Source organism: Lathyrus oleraceus, chromosome 7 (genome assembly GCF_024323335.1).
Source record: "Lathyrus oleraceus cultivar Zhongwan6 chromosome 7, CAAS_Psat_ZW6_1.0, whole genome shotgun sequence".
In the NCBI taxonomy this organism is placed as follows: Eukaryota; Viridiplantae; Streptophyta; class Magnoliopsida; order Fabales; family Fabaceae; genus Lathyrus; species Lathyrus oleraceus.
The window spans coordinates 72,338,001-72,349,384 of record NC_066585.1 but is presented as its reverse complement, the minus strand read 5'-3'; positions in this window follow the sequence as shown (position 1 = coordinate 72,349,384).

Sequence of the window (11,384 nt, the reverse complement as noted above, 5' to 3'; positions counted from 1 at the left end):
CAGCGAGTCATCCTTGATATGTTTATCCTAACCAGTAACAGATGTTCTCCCTGTCATATTTCTGTTATCCCTTTACCCAGTAACCGGTAGTGGATAATACGTTTTCTATTCCTCCTGTCTTTGAAGATCTTTTCGTCCCAAATTGAGTTGAGAACGCATTTCCTTAGTGGAATTGCTTTTCCTGCATGGTTCGAGTATTTCAGCTTTGTTCTGACCTATCTGATTCCCTTGCAGATTTTCTTTCCCCCCGGCTGAGTCTTTTCATTTTCATGAAATCTCTCATGTCCGCCCAGTAGTTTTTAAGTCGTAGTCTGGCTTACGCACAATCTTTTGTCCCCCCAGAGTCTTTGTCTCCCCAGTGAGTTTTCCATGAGGAATGCATTATGTGTTGGTGTAAGCCCTTGAGGCTAATACTTTTGGTACTTGTATAGAATTATTTATTAATAATAAAAGGCTTTTTCTTTATTATGTTTGTCTAATAAAGTCCCTAGAATAGATAGTCCGTTTAATGTATCAAGTGTGACTTAATCATGAGATCACATTAAACATAAGGACATTATTCTTAACGTATCCGCGAGCTTTATTGTGAAGTGGAATAACACTAAAGCATTAAGACTATTATGTATATAGACTGATGACCACATCTCATGGATCATGGATAAGGAGTTATCAAGTCTTAAACATAGGTATGAATATTAAGAGTAATATTTATACTGGATTGACCCGCTATGAGAATACTATATAGAATGTTATGCAAAGTGTCATAAGTTATTCTCATGGTGATAATGGTGTATACCACCCTTCGACCTGAAACCACTATGGACCCTAGATGTACAGTCGAGTGCCTTATTGATGATCAAACATTGTCCGTAACTGATGACCATAAAGACAGTTGATGGGTACTCCACGAAGCATGCTAAGGGACATGAGTGACCTAGATGGAATTTACCCATCCTGGGTAACAGGATAAATTTCTATGGGTCCATTATTGAACTGGACAAGGATGACACGATCTATGCCTTGTGTTTAATATAGACATAAGGGCAAAAGGGTAATTGTACACATAAGTATTATCACAGAAGGATTTTTTAGATCACATGAAATTTTCGTGTCTTGGGTAGCAGTGATGTGTTGCTAGATACCGCTCACTGTTTATTATGTTAAATACGTGATTTAATATAATTGCCAATGCCGTGAAAACCTACAGGGTCACATACAAAAGGACGGATTAATGAGAGATAGAGTAACTAAGGAATACCGTAATGTACGGTGCACTTAAGTGAATTGTAGAACATCGTAAGGTACGATGTACTTAAGTAGAATATGAAATATGGTAAGGTACCACGCGCTTAAGTGATTTTGGCATATTATAAGATATGGGTCACATACACTTGAGTGGGCTTTTTAGCTTGCAGCCCACACAAGTGGTTCTATAAATAGAACCCTTGTGTAGAAGCATTTGAGCAGTTGCAATTTCATTTCTCTCTCTCACTCAAAGCCTTCATTCATAGTAGCTAGCATTGAGATTGAAGGAATCTGTTCGTGTGGACTAAGTAGAGGCATTGTCATCGTTCAATGTTCGTGATCGCTCCGTAGAGCTGCATCAAAGTTTACAATCGCCACAAGAGGTAATGATTCTATCACTAATCATGCCCATTCGTAAGGCTCACTTAAGGAGAAATTTTAAATTCCGCTGCATTTTGGATAGCTCTTCTCCTTCAGTGGTATCAGAGCCTGGTTACGAAATCATGCATCTGATAGCTGTTTATTTTCTGTATTTTTCTGTATTAATACGATTAAAAGACAGAATGAATCAAAGAATAAACGAGTAATTAAATTTGGCATCATGTGTGTATGATTTGGATGATTGATGTTGACTATGCTTCGGAATCCGACATTAGTATGGTGAAGTAGCGATACATCGATCGTCCATAGGTTATGCAATTGAGATCGATCAAGTTATATATATGATATAAGTAATCCTGATGCAAAATACGGTATATATGATATATTGTTTCTGTTTCGTTCATTCAAACACTTAATGGTTGTTTTCCTTTGAGTGATCAATGGTCGTTTACTTCTTGATCCGACATTAGTATGGTGAAGAAATGACGTGTTGATCAATCATACTGAATCAACAATCGAGGTGTGTGTGATGGTTTGAAATTGGTGCATTAGGGTTAATGACGGCACAAGGGTTGTGTTGTCAAAGAGTTATGCGATTAGGGTTGTGACTGCGCAAGAGTTGTGCTTTAAAGTGTCAAGTGTTGATGCGAAAAACGACGCCGATTTCAAATGAATTGTTCATTAAAAATTTTGGGCAGCGGAACCCCCGTCCCGCTGACCGGGCAGCGGACCCCCGACTAACTCTGTGTAATGTGATCGGTCGCCGAAATTTAATTTGGTTTTAATTAATTAAAAGAATTAAAAATAATAATAATAATAATAATAATAATAATAATAATAATAATAATAATGTGTTTATTATTATTGTCTTGTGGTGATCGGTTATGGCCTTAGTTTTCCTTTATTTTGTTTTGGGTTTTTAAAATACGACCTGCGTGTCGTGCCTCTCTTTTAATCTCTTAATGTAACTTCTTTTATCATCTCACTCCCTCGTATGTAAAACGAGTTTCTTTTATGTAATGTAATGTTATGAAGAAAGAGAAGAATTCAATATCAAAGGAGGACAACCTTGAAGATCTTGCTTGGAGAAGCTTAGATCGTTATTAGGTTAGCTTAGGTTCTCTCATTGGCTTGGGAGAACAATTGCGCTAGGGGCCATAACTGTTTCATTATGTATGTTGATGCATGTGAATGTATGTTGATGCATGTGAGAGATGATTTATATGATAAATAAGCCGGTGAGATCAGAATAATTGCAAATTCCCTCAAATTAAATATTAAGTTTATGCTTTCCATGTTTTAGCACTCATCAAGACTAGTATCGAATAATGTAGGTTTCGCCTACACGAGGTGCATGTTCTATATTAGTAAGGTGCGATGGGATAATTGTAATATCCAATTGCTAAAAAAATGGGTCAAACTTAACTAAACAAATTATAATAAGATTATATATGTTTAGAAGCAAGAGTTGGAAATGATCCCTGTGATGGATTGGAATAAGGAGTCATTCACCCAACTAAAATATTCGAGAGTTTTATTAGATACAATTGGAAGGAGTTCCTACCTAAATAACCTAGTTTTGTGTAATCCGCCTACGCGGACTTAAAACAATGTGAAATGTGGATCTCGACCCACTAGAAAATCATCCAACGGGATTTTCCGAATCAAATGGTGAGGGTCATATGTTTTGAGTAAAATAGTGGGAGCATATTTAACTAAAGGCCTAATTAAATATGTTATTGATACTTATATTTTAATTATTTTCATGTAGATTACCATGAAAACAAACACCTCTAACAACATTTTGCGATCAATCCTTGACAAGGAAAAATTGTCTGGGACAAATTTTCTAGATTGGCACCGAAATCTGAGGATTGTCCTCAAACGTGATAGAAAGTTGTATGTCTTGGAGAAACCTGTTCCTGAAGAGGAACCTCCTAGTTCTTCACATAAGGCAGAAAGAGATGCTTATAAGAAGCATGTCGATGGTGCCAATGAAATTGCTTGTCTCATACTAGCTACCATGAACTCAGAGTTGCAAAAGCAACATGAGAACATGGCAGCGTTCGATATGATCGAACACCTGAAGATGCTCTATCAAGAGCAAGCAAGGCATGAAAGGTTTGAAGTGTCAAAATCCCTTTTTCAAGGCAAGTTAGCTGAGGGAGCCCCTGTAGGTCCCCATGTGCTCAAGATGATTGGGTATGTGGAAAACCTTGAGAGATTGGGTTTTCCCCTCGGAAAGGAACTTGCGACTGATTTGATCTTGCAATCGTTGCCAGATAGATTCAATCAATTTGTCCTAAATTTCAATATGAATGATATGGACAAATCTCTTCCTGAACTACTAGCCATGTTAAGAACTGCTGAGTAGAATCTGAAGTCAAAAGGGAAGTTCATTCTGATGATCGGAAATGGAAAGAGACAGAACAAAAGACCCACCAAGCAGGGTGATAAAGGGAAAGGCAAGGAAGTTGCCAAACCCAAACCCACTGTTGCTGCTTTGAAGCCTAGTGGAGGCATAGCAAAGGAAGACACCTTCTTTCATTGCGGTAAGTTCGGACATTGGAAGAGAAACTGCCCAAAGTACCTGGAAGATAAGAAGAATGGAGTAGAGGCTTCAACTTCAGGTATTTTTGTTATTGAAATTAATTTATCTACTTTTGCACATGGGTATTAGATACCGGATACGGTTCTCACATTTGTACCAATGTGCAGGGGCTAAAAAGGAGTAGAGATTTGGCAAAAGGTGAAGTTGACCTACGAGTTGGCAATGGAGCAAAGGTTGCTGCTTTAGCCGTAGGAACTTATGTATTGACTTTACCTAGTGGTTTAATAATTGAGTTAGAGAACTGTTATTATGTACCTGCAATTAGCATGAATATTATTTTCGTTTCTTGTTTGGACAAGTTTGGTTTTTCATTTAAAATAAAGAACAATTTTTACTCAATTTATTTGAATGATATATTCTATGCTACTGCACAAATGAACAATGGACTATATGTCCTTGATCTCGAAATGCCTATTTATAACATTAATACTAAAAGGATGAAACCTAATGAGTTAAATCCAACTTACCTTTGGCATTGTCGATTAGGCCACATAAATGAGAAACGCATTTCCAAACTCCATAAAGATGGACTCTTGGACTCTTTTGATTATCAATCATATGAGACATGCAGATCTTGTTTAATTGGAAAGATGACAAAGTCTCCATTCACAGGAAAAGGTGAAAGAGCTAATGATCTTTTGGCCCTCATAGATACTGATGTATGTGGACCACTGAACATACCAACCAGAGGAGGTTTTCAGTACTTCATCACATTTACTGATAATTTCAGTAGATATGGTTATGAGTATTTAATGAAACACAAATTAGAGTCCTTTGAAAAGTTTAAGGAATTCAAGAATGAAGTACAAAACCAACTAGGCAAGAATATTAAAACTTTTTGATCAGATCGAGGTGGTGAGTATTTAAGCCTAGAGTTTGCTGACCATTTGAAAGAGTCTGGGATCCTATCCCAACTTACTCCTCCTGGAACACCCCAATGGAATGGTATATCTGAGAGAAGAAATCGAACCCTGTTAGACATGGTCCGGTCCATGATGAGTCACGTCGATCTTCTAAACTCCTTTTGGGGACATGCACTATTGACAACAGCTTACACACTTAACTGTGTTCCATCCAAAAAGGTTGAGAAGACACCATATGAGATATGGAGTGGTAAGAAACCACATATGTCTTACATGAAGATTTGGGGTTGCGAAGTTTGTGTGAAATGACAAATTTCAACTAAGCTTGAGCCAAAATCTGACAAATGCTTATTTGTGGGGTATCCCAAACAAAAAAGACGGTATTACTTCTATAATCCTTCTGAGGGCAAAGTGTTTGTCGCTCGAACTGGAGTTTTCCTAGAAAATGATTTTATTTCCAAAGGAATTAGTGGGAGGAAAGTAGAGCTTGAAGAAGTTCAAGAGTCACAAAGCATTGATACACCTATGGAGGAATTAGAGCAGGAAACACAAGTAGTTGTGGAAGAGCAACCTGCTCAAGTAGAACAAGACCAACGTAACTCAAGCAGGATATGTCACCTACCTGAGAGATATGGATATCTCATAACTGATCAAGGTGATGTATTACTCATGGATCAAGATGAGCCTGTGACCTACCAAGAGGCCATAGCTGGTCCCGAGTCTAAGAAGTGGCTAGAAGCCATGAAATCTGAAATGGATTCCATGTACACAAACCAAGTTTAGACCTTGGTAGAGCCTCCTGTAGGAGTTAACCCTATAGGATGCAAGTGGGTCTTTAAAAAGAAGACTGACATGGATGGTAAGGTACATACCTATAAGGCAAGACTGGTTGCAAAAGGATATAAACAAATTCATGGGGTTGACTATGATGAAACCTTTTCACCAGTTGCAATGCTTAAATATGTTCAAATTTTACTTGCTATCGTTGCATATCATGATTATGAAATATGGAAGATGGGTGTCAAAACTGCTTTCCTTAATGGGAATCTTCTTGAGGGTGTGTACATGAGACAGCCTGAAGGATTTGACATACCAGAAGAAGCCCAAAAGATATGTAAGTTACAAAGATCAATATATGGATTGAAGCAAGCTTCCAAAAGCCGGAATCTTCGTTTTGATGAAATAGTAAAACAATATGGATTCATCAAGAACGAATATGAGCCTTGTGTCTACAAGAAGGTTAATGGTAGCATGATCGTTTTCCTGGTATTATATGTAGATGACATATTACTCATTGGAAACGATGTCCCTACCCTTCAACAAGTAAAGTCTTGGTTGGGGAAATGCTTTTCTATGAAGGACCTAGGTGAAGCAGCCTATATATTAGGAACCAGAATCTATAGAGATAGATGACAAAAACTGGTTGGCCTAAGTCAGAGTACGTACATAGACAAAGTGCTGAGACACTTTAATATGCATGATTCCAAGAAAGGATTCATACCTATGAAATATGGCCTGTGTCTATCAAAAACACAATCCCATTCAACTAAGGAAGAAAGGGATCGCATGAATAAGATTCCATATGCATCTGCAATAGTATCTATCATTTATGCCATGTTATGTACTCGACAAGATGTCTCGTATGCTTTAAGTGCAACGAGTAGTTACCAATCTGATCCTGGTGATGCTCATTGGGTAGCTGTCAAGAATATCCTTGAGTCTTTGAGAAGGACTAAGGACTCATTCTTGATATATGGAGGTCAAGAAGAGCTGGCTGTAATTGGATACACCAATGCTAGCTTCCAGATAGATAAGGATGACTTTAGATTGCAATCTGGTTATGTGTTTTGCTTAAACGATGGCACTGTAAATTGGAAAAGTTCAAAGCAAGATACAATTGTTGATTCTACAACCAAGGCCGAGTATATTGCTGCCTCAAGTGCAGCAAAGGAAGTTGTTTAGATCAAAAAGTTCATTAGTGAACTTGGCATAGTTCCTAGCATTATGGATCCCATTGGTCTCTATTGTGATAACAATGGTGCTATCGCACAAGCTAAGGAACCTAGATCTCACCAACGATCCAAACACATACTTAGGCGTTATCACCTCATTTGAGAGATAATAGATGGAGGAGATGTGAAAATATGCAGAGTACCTACACTTGACAATATTGCTAACCCACTAACAAACCCTCTTGCGCAGCAGAAGCATGATGGCCATGCTAGATCTATTGGCATTAGGGGTATGCTTGATTGGCTCTAGTGCTAGTGGGAGATTGTTGGTGTAAACCCTAGAGGCCAATACTTTTGGTACTTGTTTCAAATTATTTATTAATAATAAAATGCTTTTTCTTTATTATGTTTGTCTAATAAAGTCCCTAGAATAGATAGTCCGTTTAATGTATCAAGTGTGACTTAATCATGAGATCACATTAAACATAAGGACACTATTCTTATAGTATCCATAGTCGAGCTTTATTGTGAAGTGGGATAACATTAAAGCATTAAGACTATTATGTATATAGACTGATTATCACATCTCATGGATCATGGATAAGGAGTTATCAAGTCTTAAACATAGGTATGAATATTAAGAGTAATATTTACACTGGATTGACCCGCTATGAGAATACTATATTGAATGTTATGCAAAGTGTCATAAGTTATTCTCATGGTGATAATGGTGTATACCACCCTTCGACCTGAAACCACTATGGACCCTAGATGTAAAGTCGATTGCCTTATTGCTGATCAAACATTGTCCCTAACTGGATGACCATAAAGACAGTTAATGGGTACTCCACAAAGCATGCTAAGGGACATGAGTGACCTAGATGGAATTTGCCCATCCTGCATAACAGAATAAATGTCTATGGTCCCAATATTTAACTGGACAAGGATGGCACGGTCTATGCCTTGTGTTCAATATAGACATAAGGGAAAAAGGGTAATTGTACACATAAGTATTATCACAGAAGGATTTGTCAGATCACATGACATTTTCGTGTCTTGGGTAGCAGTGATGTGTTGCTAGATACGGCTCACTGTTTATTATGTTAAATACGTGATTTCATATAATTTCCAATGTCGCGAAAACCTACAGGGTCACACATAAAAGGACGTATTGATGAGAGATAAAGTAACTAAGGAATACCGTAATGTACGATGCACTTAAGTGAATTGTAGAACATCGTAAGGTACGATGTACTTAAGTAGAATACGAAATATGGTAAGGTACCACGCGCTTAAGTGATTTTGGCATATTATAAGATATGGGCCACATACACTTGAGTGGGCTTTTTAGCTTGCAGCCCATACAAGTGGTTCTATAAATAGAACCCTTGTATAGAAGCATTTGAGTAGTTGCAATTTCGTTTCTCTCTCTCACTCAAAGCCTTCATTCGTAACAGCTAGCATTGAGATTGAAGGAATCCGTTCGTGTGGACAGAGTAGAGGTATTGTCATCGTTCAACGTTCGTGATCGCTCCGTAGATCTGCATCAAAGGTTACAATCGCCACAAGAGGTAACGATTCTATCACTGATCATGCCCATTCGTAATTATCACTAAAGAAGAAAATTTAAATTCCGCTGTATTTCGGATCGCTCTTCTCCTTCAATATGCTCCTACGGACTTTCGGTCTCTCTGAATTCTTTTCCTTTGTGGCAATATTTCACCACAGAGAGTTTATTTATAGCATTCATATCATATGCATCATAAGGTCTCTTAGGGACCAAAATTTGTTCTATATCTTGTTATTTAAGTCCATTCTACTGAGTCGATACGAAGATTTTAAACTTCACCTCCTCAGTTAGAATGTCCTTAAATAGGGGCAGCTGTAAGACCCCAAAATTTGACCCTAAGATCCCTCATGCTATCTCATCATATGCATTATCATTGGGATCATACCTTGGCATCCTCCTCACCCCTTATTCATTGGGTTTGTTTTGGGAGAGATCATTAAGCACTATGTGATTGTATCATACTTTGTATTTTATCATCTTTACTAAACAAAAATAAAAAAATATGTCTTTGCATTTGTCTAACTCTTTTGTAGGTAGGGCACTTGATCATCTTTGATCTATCAAACACACATCTAGGGTTTAAGACCCTCTTTGCTAAGAGCTCAACCAGGAAATGATCCACAATGGCTCTAAGGCATCATATATGAGTCCCCATTATCTTTGCATGTTATTTTGATCACGAATTCTTCAAGAGTTTGGAATTGGTTTGCCTTGGAAACCCTAGTTCATCTAGGTATCTTGTGTAACTTCTTCAACAAGCTTCTTCACCAATTGATCAAACATTTGAAGGAACACTTCAAATTTCATCATATTATGCATATATAATCTCCCTTAAGTCCAAAAAGTCAAGATAATTGCAAGTTATCAAGATGGTTGATGGTGGTTGACCAGAGGAATTCATCTTATCAAAACTGGGGTTCCCTTGACCCTATCTCCTACACTTTTCATCATATGAAAATGATTCTAAGAGAAAAATTTACTCTAAATGACATTCTAAACAACTTTCATGTTGAGGTCTAGAGCTAGTTTTGCTTGGAAAGTCATTTTTTATGTTGAAAGATTATAGGCCATTTTGTCTAAACCCTAATTTGGAGGTCAACTTCCCAAGGTCATAACTTGCTCATTTTTTATGAGATGAAAGATTTCCAAGTTGCACAATCAAATTATTGGTGTCTACTTCAACTTTGATGTTTTTAGGAAGAGGTAATTCAACTTTTATGAGCATGTGATATGAGGATACATTATAGGTCATTTTGGACCAAGACCATTGAACAAGTGATTTTCCTCAACTTCAAAAATGCATAACTCATTTATCCCAAATCCAAATGAGGTCAAATTTATGACTAGTTTTAAGGTCTTTGAATGATCTACAAGTTTTATGAATACACTTTTCTCATTTGAAGCTCACATGAATAGTTAGCCAAGGTGGAATAAGTGAACATATGGATTAACACTTAGAAAATATTTTGACATGTTGAAATTTCAAAACCTCCATCTCAAAATTTATCATGATACAAGCTCCAAATGGAAAAGTGTTCAACATAAGAATTGTTTCTCTTTATCTAAACTTTCCAAAGAGTCCAAATCATCCATTTTGGACAAGGTTTGAGTGGTCTACGCATGGCTTGAACATGGTATCATCATTTGGCAAGAATCAACTTCAAACAGCTGCACACTTTTGCCTTGCATTCCAATTCACTTTCAGACTCAATTACATGTGATTGTGGAATTAATTGAGTAGCTTCATGGGATTGTACACGCCTGTGCAACCATGCATCACTTAATTGCCAAATTTGGAACAAAATTTGAAGGTGCAAATATCATTTTCTTCAGCTATAAATAAGAGTCCCTTGCATCAGAATTAGAGACCCTTGTGCGCGAGCTTTGCCCCCAACACTTCAAACCCTCACCATTGAAAGGAAAACCTGAGAAATTTCTTTTGAAAATTGAGTTTGAATCTCACTGTTTGGAGATTCAAAACTCCAGGGATCCAAAGCTTTGTTTCAATCCTAAGCCACTCCTGCAAGCTTCCTGAGTGAGATCAAGCAAGAATTGAAGCAAGAGAGATCGAATTTTGTACAACATTGAAAGTATTTTCCAGATTTTTTCTTCTCTTCGATTCTCTCTCAATTCTCATCAACTCTCTTGGATCCTTGTTTGTCTGAAGTCCTACTAATGTAGGCAAGAATATTGAGTTACTTTAAGGTCAAATCGAAGCAACTCAGTTCATGTACCTCAAATTTCAACTCCATGTATCTCTCAATATACTTGGAGTTAGGATGAATTGAGGGCAGATTCATGATCAGTGCCATTTTTACTTTAAGATCATGTCCTTCTTTTTCATTTTTGTGATGGTGATGAGAGAACCAGCCCGGCCAAGGTCGCATGAGAATACGACTGGTGGTTTGCTCCAATGATGAGCTAAATAGGTTTTGAGCCACAAGATCAAGTTATTTTGTTTGAATCATGAGCATTCCTTTTGAATACCAACTGTGTGGCGCGCTGACTCAAGTGCACGATGAAACTCGTATTTTGGTCCACTTGATCTGCCACCTCAATTAATAAGGGAGATCAAGTGGTCCACGTTTTTTCAGATTAATTGATTTTCATTTTATTTGTTTTATTTTCATTAATTCATATTAAATTAAATATTGATCCAAAAAATATGAGAGTTTCACCAAAAAAGTTTAAATAAAATACTCTTTCATTTTCTGAATTAAAATTATTTTTTGGATCATTATTAATATTTTTCATGATTTAAT